Source organism: Bombus fervidus, chromosome 15 (genome assembly GCF_041682495.2).
Source record: "Bombus fervidus isolate BK054 chromosome 15, iyBomFerv1, whole genome shotgun sequence".
Taxonomy (NCBI): Eukaryota; Metazoa; Arthropoda; class Insecta; order Hymenoptera; family Apidae; genus Bombus; species Bombus fervidus.
Window position 1 is genome coordinate 9312147 of NC_091531.1, and position 16452 is coordinate 9328598.

Here is a 16452-nt window from a genome sequence, read left to right on the forward strand (position 1 = left end):
AAATGCGTGTATAAAGTTCTGTAAAAATAAGTTTTTCTAAGAAATATTAACAATCTCTAATGGTATTATTATAAGAGAATAGTTGATATTTTTCAAACAAATATTTTTTTGATTTAAGAAGGGAAGTGTACAATATAATTCAACAAAGTTTCAAGTACTTAAAAGATCGATACTAGCTGCGATCAATCTTCCGCGCGTTACTAATCAGCAAATCTACGATTTATTCCATTAGAAGCTGTTGCGACGAAATTGCCCTTCTTTCCAACTCATCCCCCGGAAAATCACCCTGAACAAGTTCAGTAGTTGACGGGCAAGCATGCAGAGTGCGAGAAACGAGCGGAAATCAACGCAGCCAAGACCAGTTACAAGCGTTACTCCTTAATTGCACCGTTGAATGCAAGAAGGGCCCCAGTGTCGGATGTTAGTTTCCATAAAAGTGTCCCTGAGCGAAGTTAAATGTTCTTGTAACGTCGTTTAATGTATTTAAAAATCCAATATTTCCTCCTTATATAGCTTCTAACGAATTAATTACAATAGCACTTTAATCTCTCTGATCCATTTTCGTACAAATTAAACATAACCTATAATCTAACGATACTGGTTCAGATTTTAACACAATTGCAAATCATTCATTTGTTTATTCAGTTACCACAATGTGGTAAAGAATATTAGAAATTTCACTATTATAAAAGATCTCGGAAAATCATTGATGTACAAAAATCATGTTTTATCTGAAAATGACAATTCCGACTGAAAGTACTTTGTCGAAGCATAAACGCCGTTCTTTTTATTCTCCGATGACAAAGTCAAAGTCATCGACAGGCCAAAGTTTTTGGCTCGCGCTGAATTTTGAACTTCGTGAGTGATTGTTCCTTCTGGGCGTTATTTTCTAACGTCGCTTTGAGAGATTTCTCGCGAGGAAGAAACAATTTTCCACGGACAAAGGGCGCGTCGAAGGTCTCGCAGACGCCATTACAGTGCGTCGATGCGTGCCACCCGCCATTTTGTTCATCGGGAATTCATGAAAGCTTGCGTGTCGCGTTCAGACTACACTCAGGATGCACATTGTTCCCACGAACACTGGATGGAATTTCGTTACAACTTTCGTTGAGCACGTTCCAGGCGATTTTATTAGTTGGAATTAAAATGGCTGACGCTAGCCACGCGCGCGGAAGCGAGTTTTGATGAGCGGATCGATTGATGAGCCCCGGCACTGATGTTTGGACGTGCTGTTTGCCAAATTGTGTGCACGTTTTTGAAATTAGGCGAGTTTGTTTGCGCCACTGAATGGACGATCGAAGCACAGGTACGTGGAAACCAACGTGAACGTTCCAATGTAAGAAGGATATGGTATTTCTGCTTTACGCTCTCGACATTCCAAATATCCTTCTTCACTTTCCGGACATCGTTTAAAATTACGAAATATTCAAAACTTATTTTCTTCTGTATGTTATACAAAAAGTTTCACTTGTTTGATTATTTTCTAACGTTAATGATTTTTAGGTTACTTCATATACCTGTGATATGTATAAAATGTTTTCTTATACCTCAATCGTTACTTCAATCTAAGAATCTCGAACGAATAAATGACGCCTGCAGAAATCGGCTAAGAAAGTTACAGGACCTACTTTAAACCCGTATGTCAATATTTGGGTCAGAACAGCGCAAACAGCAGCCATGTCGGATCCAGGTGGCGCTAGTTTCATATCTTCGAACTCGAATCTTTCTAAGATTGTTTGATGATAAATTAAAGGTAGTGTGTTAACGTGTTTCTCGCTGGAAATCCAGATTTTCGGTCCTTTCTGAACTCTCGTTAGGCTGGTTTAGTTAGTCTCTTTGTGGATCATTGAAGTTCAGCGATGGGTCGAGAGACTCGACTAATTTTCAACTGCGACGAGACGTTGCCCCTGGCGTTCAATTAACGAGCCTTTCTTCGATACAAGCAACTCGTGATCAGAGAATCGACGTGAATCCTCCCCTCGTGAGGTGTACACGCGTTCTAATTATTACCCTCGTTGATACGCTGATGTACTGTTTTGTTCAGATTGTTTGGTAAATCGAAGCTCAACCTGGATACTTAAGAAAATTGATACTTGCGTGTTTTTGTCCTTCGCGGCTCGTGTCTGTCGATTATTTGCGAACAAATCCCCTGTCATTTGTTCTATTTTCTTAATCGGCATATGAAAATTTGTTGAAAGAGCTACGAGAGATTGTTACGCTATTAAAACATTGATAAGCCGAACATCGACAAGCGTCAAGCTTCTGGAAACAGCAGTGCCTCTCAACTTAAGAAAAGCTGCGAAACGTTGCAAATTTTGGTGGCCGTTCGATGGTTCTAACATCGAAAAACGACATAACGCGTTTTATCCAATCGAACGCAAAGATTCGTGACATTTTACTAAGAATCTGTAGATGACAGCGATTGCACGCGAGATAACAATGCACGCGGACAGATATAGCATCGTTTCGACGTAACGTAATCAGGAAAACACACCTGGGGAACAGAAGGGGCTTTTATTCGATATAATACGATCGATCGACATAATTAGGATGGGGGGAGTCAGTCTGCCGTAAATCCAGCGGGCGGATTAGCGAGCGTGGCGTTACGACATATGTACGCGTGCAATATTTAAGCCTCGTTAAACGCATAATTTCAAATCGGCCGTGGGCTTCGCGTCATATGTTATTGATAACCGGGGCCGCGAACGCGCGGCTCTCTGTTGAATAATGCGCGGATTACGCGGTCTAAACTAAAGCAAACGTCGAATAATTAACAAGACACCCTGGCTCGCTTTGAAAGGCCGACACGAGAGCTCCTGGCGGACCCGCGAGCGTTACGCTTCGGCCTCATTAACTATACAACTCCCAGTCTCTTTGACGCGGCGCGAAGAGATTGATGAGCCCGGGCTCCGACCGATTAGAGGCAGTGATTAAGAAACCTGGCCTCTTCGGTTTGTGTTTGCGCGTGCGTGTGAGCTCCTGCTTTCCTGGATTTAAGTTTTTTGTTGCTTTAATGCTTCCGTCAGGTTCGAGCTGATCTCAGTTTGAGGATTAATAAAGGATAGATTTATAGGTTGATTAACTTTGATTATAATGGCTCTTAGAAAGCGGCTCTTTCAATTGTTCGTCATTTTGGCATCCGAATATCGTCGGTAACCCGCGTTCTACTATTTTATAAAGGCACATTAGGATCAGCGTCGACCAATTACGATTCGACGAAACAAGGATAAAGGGAAAAAAACGATCAACTGATTAAATTTCTATATTTTTAGCTGAAAGAGCTTCCAACAGATTACCAACCTAACAGGAGCCTGACTACCTTGCAAGTTCATTTACGAGACACTTTTAATGGAGGAAATTTTAAAGGAACAGAAATACCCGAAACGACTTGGTTTTCCCTTTATTATATTTATTCGTACATTTCCACGTCGAGTAAAAGAGCTGGAGAGTAATAAAGACACTCGGTAATGAAGAGCAAAGATGAAAGGGGAAAAGAATTTTTCCCAGAGTCGTTCTCAGCTCCCTTTTACTTTCATTTTCGCGGCGACTGTAATTTGCCCCTTTCAGAGCCGAACCTCGATGGCTTTTACGACGCTCGATATGACCGGTTTTACGATTCTGCGTCGGGCGATGAGCAAGCAAGGGTGGTAGGGGTACAGGAATCGGTATTGTGAGCCGTTAAACTGCGAACGAGCCGAACGTAGGTGTCTTAAAGGGAAATCAGATAATTGAATAACGGTCAGATACAAAATTTCTACACCGGAGCTTTTACGAGCCCAATTTATGTGTCCTAGGGAATTTCACGCCCATACGTTGCCGGTATATTCCCGCCGCTTATCTCTTATCGAATAATCTCAAAGATTCATAAAAGTCTGACGGTATAAAGAAATTTTAACTTACGATATATAGCTACCGTATTGTAGTTTTAATCTTGATAATTAAAAATTAATTGATAGATTTTTTAATGTACGAACTTTGGGGAATGTTCTGATTCTTGTTTATTTCAGAGCTCCGAGCTTTTGGAATATAGAAAGAAGCGTGGAATACAGTTTCAATTTCCAGAAGCTCGATATTTCCTGCAGTAGAATCCCGAACACACAGAGAAAAATCACTAATAGATTACAGTTTCAATTTGTCGATTCGATATTCACCTCAAACTCCCGATATACCTAACTAGGTGCAGAAAACTGGCTAGAATACTCATCGACTCGCTATTTCTAAATCTGAACCTTTAAATGCTGCCAAATACACCGAGAAAAATAACTAGACTACACTTTTACTACCGAAACTCGCTTCGAAACAAATTTGGAAACTACCAAGCCCCTAATCAAAGACGCAGCATCCTGTATCGCTTCTCCCCCTCTCTCGCTCCAAAAAAAAAAGAGAGAAGAAAAAAGTAAAAAAGAGAAGTATATCGACAATTTCAATTTCCAGACTCGCGATCAAAGAAACATTCGTCGACGAGGTCGCGGGGCTTTGATGTCGTCCACGTGTAGCGCGACAATTTTGCAGTTAGCCCGCGAGCCCGTCGATCGCGACGATGACAAGAGTTATTTTCTGTCTGACAGGTGTCGGTGGAGCGTCGATCGGTTTTTAAAGCTCGCTACACGAGAGAAGGGCCAATTGAACAGACGCTGCGTGTAACGCGCCCCAGGACAAATATACCGGACGTTATTTTGCATATAGAAAAATATACGCACGCGTACACAGTAACACGCACGCATACACGGTAATACACACGCCGAGATGTATGCAACAACAACAAAAAATCTGTGGTCCAATACCGAGGACGATCAAACCGATGGACTGGCAAATATTTTTCGCGGACGTCGGTTTTATCTCGGCCACCCAGCGATTTTTATTGAGACGATATTTCATTCGTCAAGTGTGTATTCTACGAAGAATAATTTGTACAGTTTAATAATCCATCTATAATTTTTTCCCCCAGTTGTTTGCCTCGTTAGAATATTATCTCCTTACAGCGAGGAGATTAGGAGAAAATTACCATATTTATGCTTGGGTTGCTACATATTCCTCTATTACTCCTAACCTCAAAAACTGAACCCGCACATATCTGGCCCTCGAAACTCCTACAACTCGTAACAAATAAACCTGGAAACTAACTCTCGTACCTGCATTATCCTCTCCTCAAAGTCTATCAAGATTCCCGAGCCGTGTCGTAACAACGCTCGTTGCCCTCTCATCTCTCGTACACCGGATCGATTATATCGCGGCGGTTCCATCGCTCGCAGTACGTACTAGGAACGCGTGTACATATACGTAAAACCGCAAGGAGCAACTAAGCTCCCTGAGCTCGCGAGACTTCGTGACGAGCGGCCATTCCTCTACTATTTTAGGGTTACAAGTTCCGGCGTAGATCGCGCGGATAAGCTCCTGCGGACTTATTTATGGATCGAATCCGCGAGATTTCCGGGAAAGCTCATTTACCTAGGCCTCCTCTTTGCTTGCTCATCCAGGTCTTTGATAGAACGCCGGCCCACCTCTCTCATGAAATATTATCGATAATCGGGGGCCTCAAAGAACGGCTTCTCTGCTCGCGCGACAGACCGCGTGGACACGCGATGCTTGGTGTAATTTGATGCCTCTGTGGACTTCTGTCCACTTCTGTACATGAGTCTGGGTGTTGCGATGCGCTAGGTGTAGGTGTTTTGAGAGAATTTGGACCGTTGGATGGAGAAATGTAGCTTGAAACTGGAGATTTTAGGGAGGTTGGGAAATTATCATCTCGTTTCGTGTCTAGTACAATATTACGAAAGGAGCGTAAATTAATCCTCTTTTATATTAAAAATATTTTTACATTCGCGATACGTATATACATGTTGCTTGAAGGTTAGGATAACATCTTCAAATCCATTGATAGAAATTAGCAAAATTGTAAATTGTAATCTGAGCTATAGAGATTTGAATGTTAGCTTTGGATTGGGTAAAATAACCTGTTGAAACTTGTTGACAGAAGTTACTCAAACTTTCATATCGTAATCTGAATTACAAGAATTCACAATTAGAATTTCATTTTGAATTAAGTTGAATCTTAATGATAATTTGTGCGACAACAATTCCAGTGTTTTCACATATATCATAAAGGACAATTCGTAGTGGAAAATTTAATAGAAGTTGTGGTTCGTTAGATACCGTATAAAGACTAGAATATAAGCATAACGCAAATGGAAAAGACAGTGTGTTATGATCACGTTGCCTCGTTTCTATCCGGCGTATCGTATCGTATCCACCTACAAACCAATCCGGTTGCCACAATGGGGTCGGCTCTATAGCAACCAGGACGTTTCCTTGTGATTTCAGTGATACGGAGTTTTCTTGATGAGTTCCATGCAAACGCGACCGTTCTCGTCGTGTCCCGACGAATTCAATATGCTCGTACATCGATACGCGGTGTATGGCTGGGGCGCGCATAATCCACGAGGTACTCCAACTTTAATGGGGCGAATCTCGAAAACGCGTGCTCTTTTGATCGATAGCGACGTTGCTACGTTTCAAGATACTCGTTGGAATAGAGTCAACAAATCACACAGGCGATTCATCGCGAGCAACTTTTTGAGGTTAGAATTTATTTCCAAGGGAACTCTGATTCGGTTCGTTATGCATGTTTATTGTTTGTTAACAATGTTAACAAATCAGAGGACTGATTCGTTGTAAATAAATTGCTTTAATCACGCCACCGTACTAAAACATGAATCAATAATACGCACAAATTTCGTTCACTAACCTAACCTACCCAGCTCCTTCGCTACGATTCCTTTCCATCAAGCTTCAACTTTCGATCCCAAGTTCGCCCTTCGCCAATAAAAAAATAATGTGGACTTTCACGATTACTTGTCTACTATTTTACAACCCATCGACAATTTTACAATAAATCGACAATCGCGAAACATTTCACTCTCGATCCTAAATTTGTATCGTGTCAATAAAAATTACATAAACTTTCAGAATTATTTCCCTACAATATCCTAACCTATAAAAACCATTAATCTCGAATCACTTCATTCAAATGACTGAACATTCAATCAATAATTCGCCGATAAATTTCGTTCGCATACCTCCACATCCCCGTCCAATTCCTTCCCACCAATCCTCTTGTATTCCCACAAAAAGCCCGAATTCATGCCGTCGTCGATTCACGCGATGCCCATTCACGAAAAGCGGCGTGTCCAGCTGGGCATCGCGCCGCTATAGAGAGGCTTAACATAAGCAAGCACGACGTGCATTCGTCGTCAGGTGTCAGGAACGCGTTTCCCATGGTCGCGTTTCTCGTCGGCTACCTTTGTGGAAACGTCCACGTCGCATACCAGCACGCGTCACGTGACGCGGGCCGAATTCCCAGCAAATGGTCGAGGCAGACGTAAGACACAGAGGCCCGCTAGAAAATAACGTTGCCCCGACGAGACCGAGACAAATGGCAGATCGATGCCATCGTCATTTACGTCGACTCACTGAATGTGGTGGTAGAACGACGCTGAAACTGTGTGTCAGGGGTTGTCGACACCAGCCAGAAACCACCCCTTTTCCGGCGACACTTATTGTTAGTGAAAATTCGCCACAAGCTGCCGCCACGACTACTCTCTATCTTTCTCACCACTGTATCCTACATACGTGGGGTTGGATTTAAATTTTAATGAGTCGCGGTTCGAGCACCTGTTTTCTGGGTTAATACGAATGGAAAGGCTGCTGCTCTCACTCTCATCCTCCCGGCTCTCGGAGGAATTTTAGGTGGTTTTTGGAGGTTTAGAGCAATTGCTTTTTGATTGTTGCTTTCGTGTATATGGAAGTTATTTTGTTGGAAATGAGAAACGAGTGTAATTGCAAGGGAGTTAAGATTATTAATATCGTGAAAGGATATGGCAGACAGTTAATATTTCTATATACAGTTAATAAGTTCTATATACAGGAAATTAAATATGTTAACATAGCACATATCGAGTAAATAAAATGGAAAGAACTGACAAATCTAAACAACGAGAGGGTCAAAAGCGAGACCCTAAAAGATGATTAGAAAAAATTGAAAAAGTATCTTTACGAAACCATTAATGAAAGTCCTTAGTCTCGCCATATACCCATAAAACGAATAATACAATCGCAGCCCAATAATTATGCCGATGTATTATCATTCTCACCTTCGCCGTCAAACATTCCTCGCAATCTTCCCGCTACGGGTAAATAATTAAAAACCTAACTAAAGAAAATGCAAATAAACTCAGAGCTGAACAGAACGAGTTGGTTCGTCAATGAGAGGGCAGCACTGTCGAGGGCTGCATTAAGCGGGAAAAAACTTGTGGCCCTTGTTATCACGGTCGTTACCACGATAATATCGCCTTGTTCCACGTACAGTTACACGGGACACGACGATATTTGCCCTGGCAGGCTGCATGCAACGTGCCTGCCTGTTACATAGTTACAACAATGGCGACTAGCCCGCTAACGAGGGAACCGTAGTCCGACACCTGACCTGAAGTTTCACTCTTCCGTAATCATCATTTAGCCTTGAAGCAATAGAACTATATATCGCCAATCCGGTAATATAATAACGTAACTGGAAATTCCAGCGTTAAATACGCGTTCTTCGTTCTCTTCGAACTTTTCAAACAATACCTTAACAATTATACTTTAGCTTTCACAAGCCTTGCACAATTTATCGGCTATCTTTAAGAAACTTTCATCTTCGTCTTTAACAAGCTATCTTTATTTTTAAACACGCCAGACTAAAGTTCTCGCATTTAACCGTAAGATAAAATAAAAATTGGGAAATCGATAAAAACATTTTTGCCGTGTTTTTCTCCCGTGATCCTCGTATACCAGGTCAGAAATAACGAAGGATAACTGTTATTTGATTCAGTTTGCCTCGCTGAAAATCCGTCGAGTTGCTCACGGATTCCGCGGCGATTCTACCCCCCTCCCTCCACCGCCAAACTGTTTCATGGAGTTTCCATGGCGTAATGAAACGCGGAATGTGAGCGGATCGTCAGCCTTTGAAGGAACGATTTCGAGGATTGTTCCGCCCCCCTTTTCCGCGTCTGGATGCCCACACTCGTTTATCCAGCCGGATTATTTTGTCGGAATGCTTCATCGTCTGTTGAATTGACGGAATGCTGTCTGGTCTGAAGACTGGCCGTATTTTATTAGATTCAACACCAAGGGGACGTGTTTGCTATTGGTCAGGCGGTGAGATGGTTCATGGGCTGTGGTCGAAGCGCTCGTGGCGTATGCATTTATGGAAAATGTAAAAATCTACAGAATGCACGTAGTATGCAAAAATACCATAAATACTAAACATTCCGATATTTAGCAGATGAAACAAATCCTCGTATAAACACTTTTTTTAGTAACTAGTAATAAACAGTATTCGACAATTCTTAATTCTAACGCTTTCTGATTAAAGAAAAGCTCGCAACAGAATTTTTGCAAAGAGTATTATCGACTATCGTACGTCGAAGAGAAGAAGACCTATGGTCCTGTTCCGATCGTTTCCTCCTTTCGATGAAAACCTAGCTGGCTTTTCAGCCGAATTTACGAATAATAAGTACGGCTTCAAAGAGTCCACGCGTGATCCGAGCTTAATGACGATGCTGCGGAGGTGGAGTTGATAGAGATCGCGTATTAATCTGAGAACTTGCTGGTTGGTCACACTTTCCGCGAACGTAAACAAAAGGAGAATTCCAGTTTGCGGCTTATCACGGCCCCGGTGTGGCGGGATAAATATAAACAGCTTGTAATAATACCAGCTCGTGCTAGGAGAGCAGGATGAATTCGTCGATGGTCTTAAGCTTCCAGCTGCCAGAGGATTCCATTAACCGAGAGGACTAATTTAAATAGAATAATAGAGATGACTCTTTTCGATGCTTTTCGTTAGATTCAGTCGTTAATTGTTCCTTCTTACATGACTGGATTTTTTCACAGATTTAAATTATTAATCGTATATTGTCGAATTTCGAAAGATTTATATGCGACGAAATCTGGGTTAAAATAAATAAAATGTAAAGTGACGAAATAAGAATTTGTTTGACAATTATATTTAATAATTATGAGAACAAATTAAAAAAATTCTAATCGTAAATTCATCGGTGCAAAGAAACAAACGTAAATGCGTAAAGTAATGCTCTATTGTCTATCGAATGTCGACTCGCAAGTATCTCGGCTTTCAATAGCTGCAGGGAGTTAGGAGCTGAGGTTATTGATCTAAAAAGTAGAAGGGTCGAAACTGTATTTGACAAACGTACCATAAAGGGATCACATTCAATCAATATCCGTGACGTTGTGTGCACACAGCGTTTGTATTTACGTAAGATGGATGGCGTGAACATCAGGACGGAATCCCAGAGGATCCGCCAGTTAAGATACAAGAACACAATGATACTTGCGTGATCGTTTCCTATATACATTTCATCCGATCGAACACGATTCTCCAGACAACCGTACTTTTAGTTAATACCGAGATTGAAACGATTATTGGCATTCTCCACTTACTTCTAAATTTCAATTAGTCAGAAATAACATGGTCGCGATTTATCCACAAGTCCACCGCTTTACGTAAATTTTGTTTAAAAATTAGAAACTGTTTTCGCACATTGATGACGTATGAACGTATGAAACTTAAAATTTGCAGATACGCGACTGCGCCGTTATTCCATCGACGAATGACAAATACGATCTAAAATGATCTATCCAACTGTTTCTCTCCTAAACTATTCGACTACTCGCGAGAAACGAACGTTATCAGAAGAAGAGTCAGCAGACATGGTGGACAGAATCGTAAATGGGCTGACCAAATGCGACACTGGGCAGATAAAGCGGTCTGGTGGCGCTAGTTGCGTCCGCGGCGCGTTTTGAGGGTTGTCTGTACAATTGCGGTTAATTACTAGCATATTCATGCACACGATACACGCTCCTTAGTCGGTGGGAACGGTGTGCACGACGTGCCTACTAATCCGGCGCGCAGATGCAACCGTAATTCGTTAGTTGCTCGGGGCACGTCCATCGAATTAGCGCCAAGCTTAATTAAATCGTCCAGATAAACAACTTCTCTTCATGCTGGACGGCCATGCGCGAACTGTCTTTATTTCGCCGATATTCAACCCCCTTTTTTCACCGCTGATTTTATTCCATCAATGGAATTATATTCCTAAGTTCCTTTGGTTTACCATACAAAGTGCGCCTCTGTTGCCATGGCGTTTAAGCTGATTTTAATACAATGGGCTGACAAAGAAATATTTTGTACCAAAGTTGGTCGTTCGAGTCTCATTTGAATATCGCGTAACAATAATTTCAGAAAACTGTCGTGGACGAAAAAATTATATGCTACAATTTTCGCTCATATTGCTCGCTTGTACGATATTTCTAAAACGAACCTCTATATAATCGATATTTTCGATATACGTAGAATAACCGATGCGAAGGGAATACTCCTATAGTCGATTAAATAACAAATTTTGAAGTATTTCGCCAGTTGTTGCTAGCCTTTAATGCGAAGCCGATTATTCGATTATCGTCCGTGTAATAACTAATTAATTAGCCAGGCTGTGCACCATCCGACAATAAGCCAATAATTTATGACGAATCGCTGACACGAAATGCGTTCACGTTCTAATTTTTCATCGATCAAATTATCGATGACACGCCGTCCATCAATTCGATTTTAATTCCCATCGAATTAAATTAACACTGCTGCTATCTTTGGAGCCACGCCCTTTGTGCTTAAATATTCTGTTTCCATGAAATTAGAAGACAATTTCTCTTCTTTCCGTTTACTCTCAAAATTACATTTTACAACTAAAATTATAATTTTGCTATCTCTGAAATAAAAAGAAAAAGAAAAAAAAAGAAACTGAAAAACGTTGACAATTTTGGGCTGTCCCAATTCGATGACCAAAAGCTATATATACTACGTGGCTCACAAACACACATAGACCGAGGTTTCTGGTCTCAATTATTTCAGACTTCTGTCAATTCTCCCGTTTAAATGTCTCGAAACATGTAAAGTTTGACGGTTGTCCGATTTTACGACCTCGTTATGTCGAAAAGGCAGGGAAACCCGAATGTGGAGGCACGTGGCCGTCATTACCATCCGCACGATGCCATTGCTTTTTTTCCCCTCTTTCTGCTAACCGCATGTCAACGGTCGGCGGAGATTGATCGAGGGATCTCGAAATTGAAACAGAAATATTCGAATCTCTTTGCTGCCGTCCACACAAGCGTCTGCCATGCATATTTCAGGCACGGGCAAGCGAAAAGAGAATAGCATTACGCATATTCGTGTGTCTCTCGTCCGACAGACGAGAATGGAAGCCAGAAATAGACGCGAGAACGTCTCCTGTCGACGTGGAAGCCCCGAGAGTTGTATCGGGACTGTTTGGACACTCTCTCGACAGATTGAAATTTCATTTCGACGGAATTCCGATGGATATTGGCTCAGCGCGATCAGATCGATTTCCAAGTGGATTTACGACTGTTTGAAAAATGTTCGTCGCCGATGGAAGAGGATTTTATAATTTTTGCCGAAGGCGTTGGCACTCGGGGTTAGCGTTCGATAGGCGAGCGATTCTAACGACGATCGCAACACTCTTTTTCTATACTTTAACGTATCAAACCATTGTATCCGCGTGATATTATTTTTCCGATCGTTTTAAATGATCTTAAATATTGAAAACAATTTCTATACGAGAATTGTTCGTCTATAAGATACTTAACACGAACCACCATTGCCTACACGTACTTTCTTCTCAAATAATTTGAAGATATAAAGCTTGATAGATGTAGATGAGAAAAATTGCGACGCTTAATTATATACGACAAAATGTTGTTTAATTTTAAATTCGATTTGAAGCTGGTTACCAAATTTCCTAAATGAAAAAGTTATTCATAAGCTGGCATATTCGCGTTATACACGGAGTCTCGCACACACGATTAAAAACACGTTCGCGGTTCAACGACCCGTTTAAATCTCCTCATCCGCGATTCGGCCGCGTGATGTTTATGCATCTTCGTGTACGATATTCAAGATATATGCACGCATACATGCAAATCAGGCAGGACTTTCACGTATCCACGTGAGAGAGAGGACGTGCGTTGCCGGAAGCACACTATTGCCCCCTGGTTGCATACAATATGCGCCATTACGTTATGCACATGTATGCATGCGTACACAGGTGCATCGACTGTCCACCGATCGAATCCACTTCCATCCACCAGGTTTATAAGATACTACCGCCACGATTATATGCAAATAACCGATATCACGAAATTTAACCAAAATTCCTGGTCGATCAACCACAAGATTCAAAGACCCTAGCTTCGAAAATCTACGCTCGTGGTTCGCGATATTAACTTTAGAATGATAAAAAAACGTAAAAAGAGACACGATAAGGAGAATGATTTCATAAACGTAGCAATTGGAATGATCGTTCGCTTCTCGTATCTTCTTTTATTAAGCGTTTCGAACGGCAATGAAAGTTTATTTTAGGTTGTACGAGTGGCACTTGAAATATCGTCGATCTTGGATCAGATCCAGAAGTTAGTGCGAACAGATTCTACGAATTAAGTGCGAGTGGAGCTTTCTACTAGACGAGGAATTATCTGTATTTCAGGCTATTCAAAATTTTGGTATCGTACGCCGAGGGTCGATAGCGATTTGTTCTGCTTATCGTGACACGTAACTGAAACAGGGGCTAAAGGTCGTGGAGCGTGGCCGTTGATTGATCCGTCAAACTTCGGCACAAAGGGCTGCATTCACGTCACGTCGCGGCTCGAAAAAAGAAGGAGCGCGAAGGGAAGAGGCGGACCGTCGCCGTGAAAACTTAAAGTCAACGCAACAATGGCTTTTTGTCAGCCTACCACGACCCGCGTAAAAACGATACCGGCTGGCTCTCGAGAGCCCTACACACCACTCTGCCTCTTCATCCCCTAGCAAGATCAAGCGAGGACCGATCCATCCAGGTATCGGCGCGTCCAACACGTGACTTCAACTTCTTCGTCGTCTTTTTCTTCGCTATTGTGCATTTGGGTCAACCCTTTCGACGACAGTTCCGTCTGCGCCTCCCTTTCTTCCAAAGAGACGATGCTCGCCATTTTTCTGGCCGTATGAAAGGCCACTCGAGCTCCCTGTGGCTTCTTTGTGGTTCGGCACAGGTAAGAGGCTCGTCTTAATTTCCTCATTGAAAGATAGACTCTACTCTCTCGAGACTTGTCTCTTCTTTCGTGTACATTCCTCGCGAGGATCTTGGCTTTGTTTGATGACAGGGGAATTTGATTTTGAGAATTTTACATCGCGATTGGTTTGAGCTGGCTGATTTAAAAACATAGTTACATAGATGTGACTCAATCTCCGTTTCTCGTAATTTTTCAAAGTAACGGTATACTTTCGGTTTCTGAAGATTCAATTAATTTTACTTGAATTTTGTGGCTATATGTAATTCTTCAAACTAATCCTCCATCGATATCGTTGGACTCAGATTAGATTTAGGTTGCTTAATTTCACGATATTTCATTTCGTTTTATTTTATTTTTTGTGTGGGACAAAAGTTTCGTTCGTCGTTTACATTACGATCGGAATTACACGAATACGTCAATTATTGTCATTGCACATAGCAAATTTGACGGTACTTAATTAACCAATAATTAGCTATATTAAATTTAATAAACACGCCATCCCCAATCAACAAGTTATCAGCAGTACATTCGTTATAACAGATTGATGATTTTATTCTTCCTCAGATTGGTCAACGTTTTCAATATACAATTTAGACATTAAATCGGACCATTTATGAAACACCATCGAAATAACACGATTATCCAATTGAACTTCGATTCATTTTTTTTTTTTTTTTTTTTTTGGAAAAATTAGTTCTATTTTTGTCGAAATGTTTGAAAACTTTGTACCAGAAGAGAGGGAAAAAATTTTCTCGTTGGAAACAGTTAATACGATCGATGAAACATCGATAAAACGATGGCACAATACTTCGTTGTCATTGTTTTCGTGCTTCCATAGTGAAACACTCGAATTCGATTGAAGACCTGACTGTACCGAGATCGATTATTATAGCTGGTAGTTGGCCCCGATAACTGCCGACAATTTCATTTCTCTCGATCTATCGCAACAGTTTATCCCCTGTGTCCGAAACTTTCTTCGTTTTCATCAGCTTCGTGTTGCAAAGTGTTTTTATTCCGCCATTTCCTAAGTCGGACATGATCGTCTTCGTTTCTCAGTTAGAATACTTTATAACTGTCGATTATAAATATATAATAATATATAATTTCCTGATTAGTTGCGTGATCGTTCTAAATTTGAATTGTTTTACTTTTTAAGCTGATCGATTTTGGGTTTGACGATTTGAATTTGCCGCCCGAGCAAAGATCGAACGTTATTTCACTTATATGAAATTTCATCGGCAAATAAATTTGTCCAAGTATTCGAATTTATATGTAATACGATCAATCTAATAAAATCTGACAAATACTATAGAAAATCTGCTGAAAATCTACCAAACAAGGGGAAAATCGTATTTCACGAATATACGTGCGAATTATAAAATATAAAATTTTGTCGCGCTAATCCGCGACGTGAACAAGTACATTTTTCATGCGGAACAATTCTCGGCGACGACAAGGAAATGCGACAGTATCGATAACTAACAGCAGCACGTGCGCGCGCGTGCACAAGGGTTGGAAGTTGCATTAACAAAGCCGAGCGACAAGCGGGCGAGGAATTTTATCCCACGCACGAATTACGGGCCGCCGTTGCACTCGTTTACAAGCATTCATTGTCGAAATGTCATTTCGCGAGAATTGTGCCGCGACACGTGCGCGCGGACCTCCCTCTCGCAAAATTCCGCTCGAAGAATGGATTCGCGCCAAGTAAAAATACGCGATCACGCCGCCCTGCTCCTCCATCGAATTACGCGTCATCCTCCATTTTTCTATTTTTTATTATTTCTTTTTTTCTTTTTTTTTTCATTAGAACTACATAGCAAAATTACGATGCTATTGATCGGAAATTCCGAAGGTCGATATTTTTTTCAGGCTCCAGCTTTATGCCGTATTTCTGCAAACTGTGAAGTTGAAGTTTCCCTGGTGGTTTGTGATACGTGTGTGAAATGGTGATTTTGAGATACAATTAGCGAAGTAAAATTTTCTACGCGAGAAGTTGCAGTCAGTAGTATTAGTAAACATCAATTTATCTTTGATTTTGCAATATGACGATGCGCGATGTTAAACAAAACACGAATTAATTTTTCAAAGACTCGTACATCACGAGTGAAATAAAAATTGCGCGTTAGAAACTAGGAGGCACAACCAATGCACAAATGTGAACACGCCCAGGCAACATAACCTATTCGCAGGATAAATTTCGGTATACAGGACGTAGAAACACGGAAGGATCTACAAATATGGGTCAACGTATTCCTGTAGCTAGCCAAGATTTATTTG

At 41.2% G+C, this 16452-nt stretch overlaps 1 protein-coding gene across 2 annotated transcripts in view; it reads right to left on the reverse strand.

The window, feature by feature from the left end:
* LOC139995122 (uncharacterized) overlaps window positions 1-16452 on the reverse strand; it is a 325767-nt gene that overhangs the window by 232638 nt on the left and 76677 nt on the right. The window lies entirely within an intron of this gene.